Source organism: Aythya ferina (assembly GCF_964211825.1).
Source record: "Aythya ferina genome assembly, chromosome: 1".
Lineage (NCBI taxonomy): Eukaryota > Metazoa > Chordata > Aves > Anseriformes > Anatidae > Aythya > Aythya ferina.
In genome coordinates, this window is record NC_140296.1 from 115015285 (window position 1) to 115025750 (window position 10466).

A 10466-nucleotide genomic window follows, 5' to 3' on the forward strand; every position below is an offset into this window, starting at 1 on the left:
AAGAGGGTCTTGAACTACTTTTTAATTAGGTCAGTCTTCCTTCTGATGTCCTGTTCACCAGCTCAGCCTCTGATGGTAGTGTCAGCTAGCAAACAGTGACGATCATAATAAGTCAGTTATCTTCTAACTAATGGAATTACTTCCAAGAACATTCTATAATAGTAAACATCAAACAGCTCACAAAACACAAAGGATAATTTGTGACCAGAACTACCTACCTACTATTCTAAGCAGAGTATTTCTTCAGTTTTCCAAGAAAGTTTAGGCTCTTCTCTAGGACTTCAAAGTGCACAGAGAAAACAAATACATGAAAAATCCAAGGTTCCTAATTGTCAGTCATTTTTTCCAAAGTATCCAAACTGGTAAGATTCCTGAGCATCCAAGCTCATTTTTAAGAGCTGACTTTCCCAGGATGGCAGAAAGAGAAAGCACTTGTGTCCACAGGGCAGAGCATCAATATTACTTACTGTCTGAAGAAGTAGATATGAACAATCAAAGAAAAGAAGGGCATAATACTGCTCTGAAAAGAAAAAGAGAGGCTCTAAAAAGGATGTATTCTGCCTGCCAGGGTTAGTGAATGCCTCAGAAAACACAATTATAAATCTTAATTTGGTGTCTCCTGGTGGGTTTTGATGATTTCAGAACGCACATTTGTGCCCATTCAGATACAGGATGTGCTCTGCTGTCAGCTTCTCTGTCTCCTGTCTCAAAAAGCGCCAAATGCTGCCAGGTGTCTGAACAGAAGCCAAATGCACAAAACAGCCAAGAAGCTGCTCCCAGGACTGAAGGTAAGTGCTGATCAATGATATAAGACAGCTCATAGTGAAGGGGATGGTGTAAGAGATGGACATAAGTGCATGCCCTGCAGGTACACAAGCTAGGGGAAAACAGTACAACAAATAATCCATACAATTGCTTCAGCTGGCAGAGAAATCCTCAAAGCAAGGCCCCCTTGCAGCCCCCCAGAGTTTTTCATGACAGTGATGATGGCAATGTATGTTTGTGGTGTGGTCATCTGCTGCTAGGAGGAATATCAGTTTTGTATGACATAAGCAAGTCAGATATGAACAGAGCATGATGGCTTTTTTGTCCCTGTCTTTGTCCTATTGCCACAGTTTCCATCTGCTTGTGGCTGATTTTTTTTTTTTTCCCCCTACAAATTCATTCTGCTTTCTTCTTTTTACCCAAAGTACTACTGGTAGCTCAAGGGAGACGGAGTCAAACCCTGACAGAAAGCAGGAGAGGACAGATAGAAATGGCTTTCTGGCATCTAAGGAGTAGCATCTTGCTGGAGAAAACTGTTTACCCACAGATGTGCTACTCTTGCTGCTTATTTTGATTTCTTTGATTTCTGCTTTGCATTGACATTCAAGGCGCACTCAGAAGATAAACTTTCCTGTTTATTGCAAAGAGATAATAAAGTGTCCTTTCATATATATCTAAAACAGATATTTGGAAATGTGAGCCATGGTGCAAGGAGGCATTGTGACACTATTCCCATGGCAAGGCTCTGCTTATCGGACTGAAGAAACACTTCCCATGTTGGGATAATTTGCAGTAAAAATTGCCACAGATGGTGTTAGTTAGCATTTGTGGAGTTTATGAGATTAGTATTTGGCAACACATCTATCTTTACATGTTTTTATGATACCAAAATGAGCGCAAAGGTAGAAAAGCCTGAATGAAGGCAAATGTTTTTTAAAGGACCCGTTGCTTGAAATTAACCTTACTATAAACTTTTCAGTAGTATGGTCACCAGGTACAAATCCAGCTCTCATTTCTACTCTAAAAGTAATCCGAATCTGTATCTGTGCAGGATTCCTGATCATCATATGTTCTCCCACATGCTGCTAATCTGTTTATGATATCACCAAAGGCCTTTAAGACATTTAAGAAGGACATAGAAACTTTTGTATAACAGCTCCTTTGTTCCTTCCCAGCACCTATCTTGTTATGATGCTCTTACCATTTTTTTTAAGCAGAGGTGACGCTAGGAAACACTGTCGTGGCTTGTGTTACAAGTGTACAGCTGGAGCTAGTGGTACTCCAGTACAAATCCTTGAGTGCTAGAGACAGAGGAGATGAGCGAAAGCAGGCAGGGTGCCTCAGGACACAGCAGCTGTGCAAAAGCCTACACTCCTCGCTTGTCACTTGACTGCTTCCTTCCCAGCTAAACTGGGAGAGGACTGAGTCTAAATCTTCCTATTATTATTAATATTATTATTAATAATAATAATAATAATTTTGGGTTTTGTTTGTTTGTTTGTTTGTTTTCAAGCAGGAGAAGTATGGTTCTTCCTCATGTCTTGAGAAAAGGGCCTCCAAGCATCCCAACTTGAACCATCTCTTGAGGGTTCAAGGAAGTTTTCCTGGCTTTCCCTGTTCTTGGCCCTGCTCCTGTTTTTACCCATCTCCATGCAGGCTACCACTACCAATGTGCAAATTTTTTTTGATTTTCTGCCCTAGCATTTTGCTACCAAGTCTTTATCCATCCCCATCAATTTCTTTTTCTGTAACCCAATCTTCCAGCCACCTTCACGCAGACCTTGTCTTAATCTTAAAGCCATCTTCATGTATGAAATATCTTCACAATTGCTTGAAGAGATCCCACAGAAGGAGGCAGGGGGCAAGGAAGGGGAAGATCAGAAATTCAGAATTCCACACACCAATGCCACTGGCCTTTGTATTTCAGAAGTGATAAGCCACACAAAGAAAACTGAAGGTTTCGTGTTTGGATGGTTTAACTCTTCCCTGTTCGTAGCCATGAATTTTTACCAGCTTTGTAGCAGAGGAAGGGCCTTACACATGTGCACCTTGTTTTGGATAGGATATAAGACAATTTTACAACCTGTGGGAGTACATGCCACCCAACTCTAGCTTAGCTACACAGTGACCATACAGTAGTGTGCTCGAGGGCTCCTGGGGGCAAAAAGGGGGTGCTCGTGCCCCCTGCAGCATTACCTTCCTTGCTAATGTTACATTTCTAGTTGTTTGGAAGCTGCTGAGCTACTGCTGCCCCTGCTACGCTCACATCTCCGCTTGCAGGGCAGAGCTGGTGAGAGATAACTTCCAAAAAGTTTGCCACAACTGTACGAGAAGCAGAGAGCCGAAAAAGGAGGAGAGTTAAAGAAGTGCTGAGGTACAGCTCTATTTTCTTTTTGTTCTCCACAGCAGCGAGCCTAGCTTAGAAAGGTGTGAACCTTCATAACTGCAGCCCAGCAAAACCATTTCCTGTTTTCTCCTGACGAGCACCAACTTCTTCTGTGCTCTTAAACCACATAATGCTTCTTTATCCAGGCTCCACAGCAACGCTTGTGTCAAAGTATGCCGTTCCAAAAACGACCTTTTACTCTCTGCATACTACAGTTCTCTCAGGGAATTGCAAATGTTTATGACCAATTTTCTAATAAGGATACGGACAAGTCCTTTTAATGCAACTAATCTTTTCTAGCTGAGGAACAGCCATAATTTCATCTGGTTCAAGTGACCGGGCATATGCTCTTGAATGATGCAGACCAAATATTTATTTCGACCAGTTCAAAAATACCTCGCGGGCTAACACTTGTTTGCCCAGCTCTTTGTTGAACGATTGCAAATGAGAAACAAATTCAAAAAATCACAGCTTGTTTATGCATAATTTGTATGCTTGCAGTCGAAAGGGCTATGTATCTCAGCTAAATCATTTGCAATGAATAATTCTACCGTTCAGTACAGATGCAGAGCGTTGGAACTTACAGAACATTATGGAAATGTATCTTCCATCCTCAGGAGATGTGAGAATTTTAATTCCTGGCACTGAAGGCAGGCTTGAATGAGAATATGATTAAACTTTTATAACTGCTTGATGTTTTCTTGGCTCAATCAATATTCTTTTCAATAAGCCCTTGGCCTGTTTCAGAAGCACTGCCAATATTTGTTGTTGAGTAAATGTGGCTTTATTTTTCACTCCCGCTGATGTGATCAACAGAATGACATTGATGACAATGGGTGCTGTGTTCAAACATTTCAAAACAATTTAATCTGCCTACACAGGACAGAGGTTAGGTAGCCATACTGATTACAGCATATCTTTTGCTGGCCTCTGTTACAGACGAGTATGTTTTGATATTGCCTCCAATGCCATCTGATCATGATCACTCATCTGGGCAAGCTAGCAGGAATGGCTTGGGTCATGCAGACTGGTCACTTCCTTCCCTTTAAAGCAAGGCCTAAAGGCATGTGGCAGGCAGTCATGCATTCTTCGTGACGACTGGCACACTGGGGACAGACCCAGAGCCTTCCATCCTGATGTTTGTGAGAGCACTCAGAGGCATTACCTACAATTAGTTAGATGTCAATACTGTCAAGCAACAGGATGCCAGACTAGAATTTAGATGCTGACAGCCTACTGACCAATATGCCAATCACATGCGTAACTTCGGGCAAATCACTTAGTTCTGTTCCTCAGGTTTTCTATCAAGCAAGGATAATAATTCTTGCTATATTTTTTGAAACAGTTTGAAATTTATGTAGGAGAGCTGTGATGTGACTGTTGAGTGGTGGCATTCATTCAGCACATTGATGACACTCAGATCTTTGCCAATAAAGGAAGAAGATACTTCTAGAAAATGCTAGAGAGTGAAGGATTTGGAGCAAAAGTCAATCCAGTTAGTTTTAGTTGATACTGAGAAATGGGGGAAAGTGGTGAGTAGTGAAAGGAGCAAGAAGCACTCATTCCTTTTTGAGGAAATTCTCACTCTTGGCTTTTAGGGCAGTACAATCTTACTAGGTCTGATTCCCGAGCTTTGTGCTTTGATTCCTTAATGATAAAAAGTGACTTTTATTCTCGCTTCTCCATTTCCACAGCTGATGAAAAGAAGACTGACCCTTTCAAGGTAATTGCTTGTCTCTCTGTTCTCAGACATGGTGGTTGAACTTTGGCCCTGCCTTTATATAAGGTTGCAGTTACAAATATTTCAGCCTTCAGAAGGCTTTAGAAGTAACCAAGTACTGCGGGTTGAGCTCTGCCAGCAGCCAAGTACCCACACAGCTACTTGCTCACCCCAGTGGGACAGTGGAGAAAATAGGAAGAGAAAATGTGAGAAATCTTGAGTCAAGATAAAGACATTTGGGCAAGTGAAGGACAGGATGGTGATGAGGAAACAACAAAACAAGGGATGCAAAGGTAATGGATCTCTCCTTCCCACAAGCAAAGGCATGCCCAGCTGGTCTCCAAGGAAAGGCCATCTTGGAAGAGAAAAACCCTCACCACCTTCTTCCTCTATCCCATTTTTTGTTGCTGAGCATGATGTTATATGGCACAGAATATCCCTTTGGCCAATTTGGGCCAGCTGTCCTGCTGTGTCCCCTCCCACCTTCTTGCCCACCTCCAGCCTACTCTTACTTGCAAGGGGGACAGTGGGGAAGAAAAAAGAGAAGGTCTTGACACAGTACAAGCCCTGTTCAGCCACAGCCAAAGTATTAATTGGTGTGCTACCAACACCATTTTAATGACAAATCCAAAACGCAGCACCGTAGGGGCTGCTATAAGGAAAATGAACATCATCTCAAAGATGACCCGGCACACCAGGAAAGAAATTAAAATAGCAAGAAGCTACTAAAGCCAAAAGCCCCATTTGTGCAGAGGAGTGATTAAGACAGAACCACTTAAATTAGTCCCCCACAAAATTAAACGTGCTTTTGCACAACAGAGAGCAGAAAACAGCATTCAGAGAATGGGCGAAACAGCAAGGGCAGCCTTAGAGGCTGCTCCAATTCCCTTCCAGCAGGCCTGCACACATTCTTCAGCGGTAGGTGCTAAATAACCATTCTCAGCCCATTGCTGTGTTTGGGAGCTCAGCACATTGTTTGCCTTGATGGATAAGATTTTTGATGACTTCCTGATGGCCAACTGTTGGTTTGGCACTGGTGTTTATATATTATATATATAAAAGCAGTTATGGACTGCTTGGGTGTGTTTTTGGTTTGAAACCAGTTGACTCTTTTAACTGAGGCACTCATGTGAGGACTGCCTGACATAAAGGAACTGATTTCTGACTCTGGATAGAGTTGTGAGTATGGGGCAGTACAAAACCGTGTCAGTCCTACCTCTGCAAGAGCATGGAAGGCACAGACTGAGGTACCCTGTGCTTTCCTGGGATGCTCACGCTGCCTTTCCCACAGGCAGCCAGCTCTTCTCCCTGCCTACAGCTACACCCTGCTCCACCACCCTGTGGTTTTGCATGGCCTCCTCATGCCTGGTTATATTCACTGACTTGACACAAGCTGAGCTCTACAAGGGTTTCTGAAAAGGAGCAGTTATTTTATGCCTGCACACTTCCCTGTACAAAGAGTGAGAGCAGCATGTAATCCTAATGAAATATACTGAAGAGAGATGAGTTTGCCATTTAAATAGTCAATGTAATGTTTTGGCTGTATCTGAAGATCAACATTTACAGAAAATAATGTGTAAATTCCTTTTTATACGGTTCTTCAGAGGTTGCTTCCAGAAAATGATTTACTACTCCAGATGCCTAAATAGTAAAAGATATTGACTGACTGGAGAGAGTTCAGAGCAGAACAGTAAAAACGATCACTTAGCACAGATGTTTTGATTTATAAAAAAAAAAAAAAAAAAAAAAAGGCAGATAAAAGATTAAAGGGACAAAATACAGCTTCAGGCGAGGCTAACTGAGGAGCTAGAGAGAACATAGCTGTCCTGAAATATATGAGTGATGTAAACACCATGAATAAAGCAATTACACATGGCAATGCACCACAGGGTGAGCAATGGCACAAACAGCTCTATCCTACCAATTACTCTTCTCTAAGCCAAACTTAATTAAAGAGAAGTTGAGGTTAAGTCTTCTGTCAACCATTTCTTTGCAGACCTAGCACTTCACAGGGACCAAAAAAAAATAATTCTTCAAATGTCTGGGCTTCTGGATCATATTAAATAGCAATATTCTTTCTTATAGCAAGAAAAAAAAAAAAAAAAAGAAAAAAAAAAAAGAAAAAAAAGAAGACACAATGTTCAATGTTTATTTAATCATAAGATTAAAAAGATGTAGGCTGTCTTCATACCACAGGAAATTTCCTGCTGGTATCAGCATGCCCCTCCCCTACTGCAGAACACGAGTGAGAACCTATTTAAAAGCAAAGTCTCAGAAGTCTGGGTGCATACTGACTGCAGGACTGGGACGTTGTCATTTCTCTGCTGGTACTGTCCAAGACCCATGTCTCCTCACAGCCCAGCCACCCCCACTCAAATGAGGATTGCAAAACACTTTTCCCAATACTCAGCTCATTTGTGATTTCAGAAATAGCTTTAACGAGTTGTTAAGTATCTTTATTGGAGTAGAACTTAAGAAAAGGATGTTGTTATGGTAAGTGTTATGTAAATGCAAGACGAATGGGTACTCCTTGTTAATTTACAATCTCAATAATTAAGCAAGGCATGGCAAGCAACAGATGCATAAGGAAATACAGAGGAACACTATGAAAAAAATTTCTAACTTCATGATCATGCACGACAAATGACAGCTGCTCTGTTTCTTATAGGGACCTTAACAGACAAAGTTTTAACATTGTTCTTTCTTGGTTCCCTTCACTTGCTTGATTACAGGTTAATACACTACATTGCTTTGTATTCTCCATAAACACATCCCTTGGCATTAGGCATTACCTAATATATGTTGACTTTGATTCTTAAGGTTTGAATTCATTTGGATTATTTTTATTTTTTTTTGTTACACCTTAGGTGGACTGGATGATCTTGGAGGTCTTTTCCAACCTTAATGATTCTATGATTTCTATGATTCAAAAGGATGAATTGGTAATTCAAAGCCGACAAACTAGATTGCACCCCAACATCTCTCAATCTCATCCCACTGGTATGAATGCAGAACAAATTGCCTCAGACCCAGAATCACACTGGTGATCACCTAACTTGAGTAGTCTTGGATAAGTTCTCATCACTCTATGAGGGGATGGATTTGCAGAAGCTCTCCGTGCTTTCTGTTGCTATTCACTTTGATTGAAGCCATGCTTTGACAATATAAATCTTTATATAAATTTTGTAAGACTTTTAAAAACAGTACCTACTTGGAAAAAATCAGGTTCTCTGCATCTCAGATTAAGTTGCCAAAAACAGAGGACACTCAGTACTTTGACACAAATCATAGAATCATATAATCGTAGAATCATAAAGGTTGGAAAAGGCCTCCAAGATCATCTGGTACAACCATCACCCTACTACAGATGTCACCCACTAAACCATGTCCCTAAGCACCATGTCCAAAATCTCCTTAAACACTCCCAGGGACGGTGACGCCACCACCTCCCTGGGCAGCCTGTCCCAATGCCTGACTACTCTTCCTCAGAAGAAATGTCTCCTCATTTCCCACCTAAACCTCCCCTGGCACAACTTGAGTCCATTCCCTCTAGTCCTATCACTAGTTATCTGTGAGAAGAAGCCAACCCCCAGCTCCCAACAACTTCCTTTCAGGTGGTTGTAGAGAGCAATGAGGTCTCCCCTGAGCCTCCTCTTCTCCAGATTAAATGACCCCAGTTCCCTCGTCTGCTCCTCATAGGACTTCTGATCCAGGCCCTTCACCAGATTCGTAGCCCTGCTCTGGGCATATTCCAGGGCCTCGATGCCCTTCTTGTAGTGAGGGGCCCAAAGCTGAACACAGTACTTGAGGTGCGGCCTCCCAGGCCTGAGTACAATCCATGTCACTGCTCTTGTGGCTGGCTTGCTCACCACAGAAGTGATTTAACCGCTGAGCACAGGGGTTCATGCAGCGGTGACAGAAAACTTGAGCCTTGTTGACACCAGAAGAGTAAAGCCTTACTGCAGAACTTGTGGGCTACAGAACGCCACCACATAACAGTACCAATGCTTAAAACAGCCAGTAATGTCTTCATTTCAAATAAGATTTATTACAATTGAACTCACAAATAGTAAATAGATAAATATAAATCAGCTTTAGACAGTTAGCCATTATGAAAAATGCATCTATGTCTTTATGTTGGCAGAACACCAAATGCTTTTATAATGGACAGTTCCAGGGCACTTGATGTGCTGATATCGTGTTATTTTATTTTACTTAGCATTATTTATAGAAAAGGAATGGCTTCTCGAAGAATACTGGAGAGGAATGGCATGGTATAGGATGGTACCAGAAAACTCTGTGCTGGTGGCCAGGTGACACATTCAGTGATGCCGGTGACAGTCCCCTCCTCTGTGACCCCAGTACCACAACCCTATGGGCTAGCTGGAGAACGACTGGACAGGGCAGGAACTTTGGCAGCCATTTCGCATTCAGTTCTCCAGTCATTTATTCTCTGGCCATTTCTGCTGAATCCAGCAGAAAGGTTTATGTTCTGCGTGGTGTTGCCTACAGGCTGCTCCCTGATGGTGGGTGGAGGGGCAGGGCCTCACAACCAGGCCCTGCTGTCTGGAGGAGACCTGATAAAGCTGGTTGAATAAAAAAGGCTTCTCCTGTACCACAAATGGCACTTAATATGTTTAAATATTGGCCTTCTACCACATCACACCAACAGTTCTGGTGAACTGGAAACGCGGTCTAGCTCAGAAGCTGCCTCTGCACTTTACGTTTTGCCTGTTGTGCTCCCTAGCCCAAGCAGGGTTGCTGACAGGGACATACAAGCTTGGAATATCAAAAACCTTGATATATCAAGGATACAACTGCAGTGGCTCGGTGTCCACGCTTTAGGTATAGACACAAGTAGCTGGGGTGGGGTGAGGGTTCAATTTCTGAAGGAACGGTGCAGTAAGTGATACGCCCATGTGAAAGCAGCACATCCCCAGGAGTCGGAGCCAGGATTTCTCCATCGCCCTGCAGGGAGGGGACCTTTTATGCTTTCCTTCGGCAAGACACAGCTAAGGCTAAACTACGTTTTGCCCGTTGTGTATAGCAGCGCGGTTTGCCGTTTCGGCACGCCCATGGTGAGTTGGGCAGCTGGCTTTTGCACTGAGGGGCAGGCAGAGCGCCCTGTTGGGGGTTGTTACAGTGTAAGGGTCCGGGCGAGGAGGCTGGGGGAGCGTGAAAGTGCTTTTTAAAACTGAAATGGCAAAAAACAGCGGGCAAGGAAGCGCTGGCAAGGCGGCCCCGCTCCGCCTGAGGCACTGCGAGTCCCGCTGAACGGAACGGCGCGGCTCTGCCTCTTGCCGGAGGGCGGGCGGGCGGCGCAGCCCGCAGCTGACACCGCAGCCAATGGGAGCTCCCGGTGGGTCTGTTGCTAGGTAGAACAACGACTTTCGGCCGCTGTCAGCCGTGAGCGCAGTGCCCAATGGCAGGATTTTGAGCCGTGTTGACTGTGACGCGACAGCGGGTGGGCGCTCGGCATCCTTACCACCCAATCAGAGCCAGGAGGGCTGACGCTGCGCGCTTCGATAGGCTGTCTCTCCGGGAGTGACGCGACCGAGACCCAATGGAAAGCGAGGAGCTTTGCGGGCGGCGCGC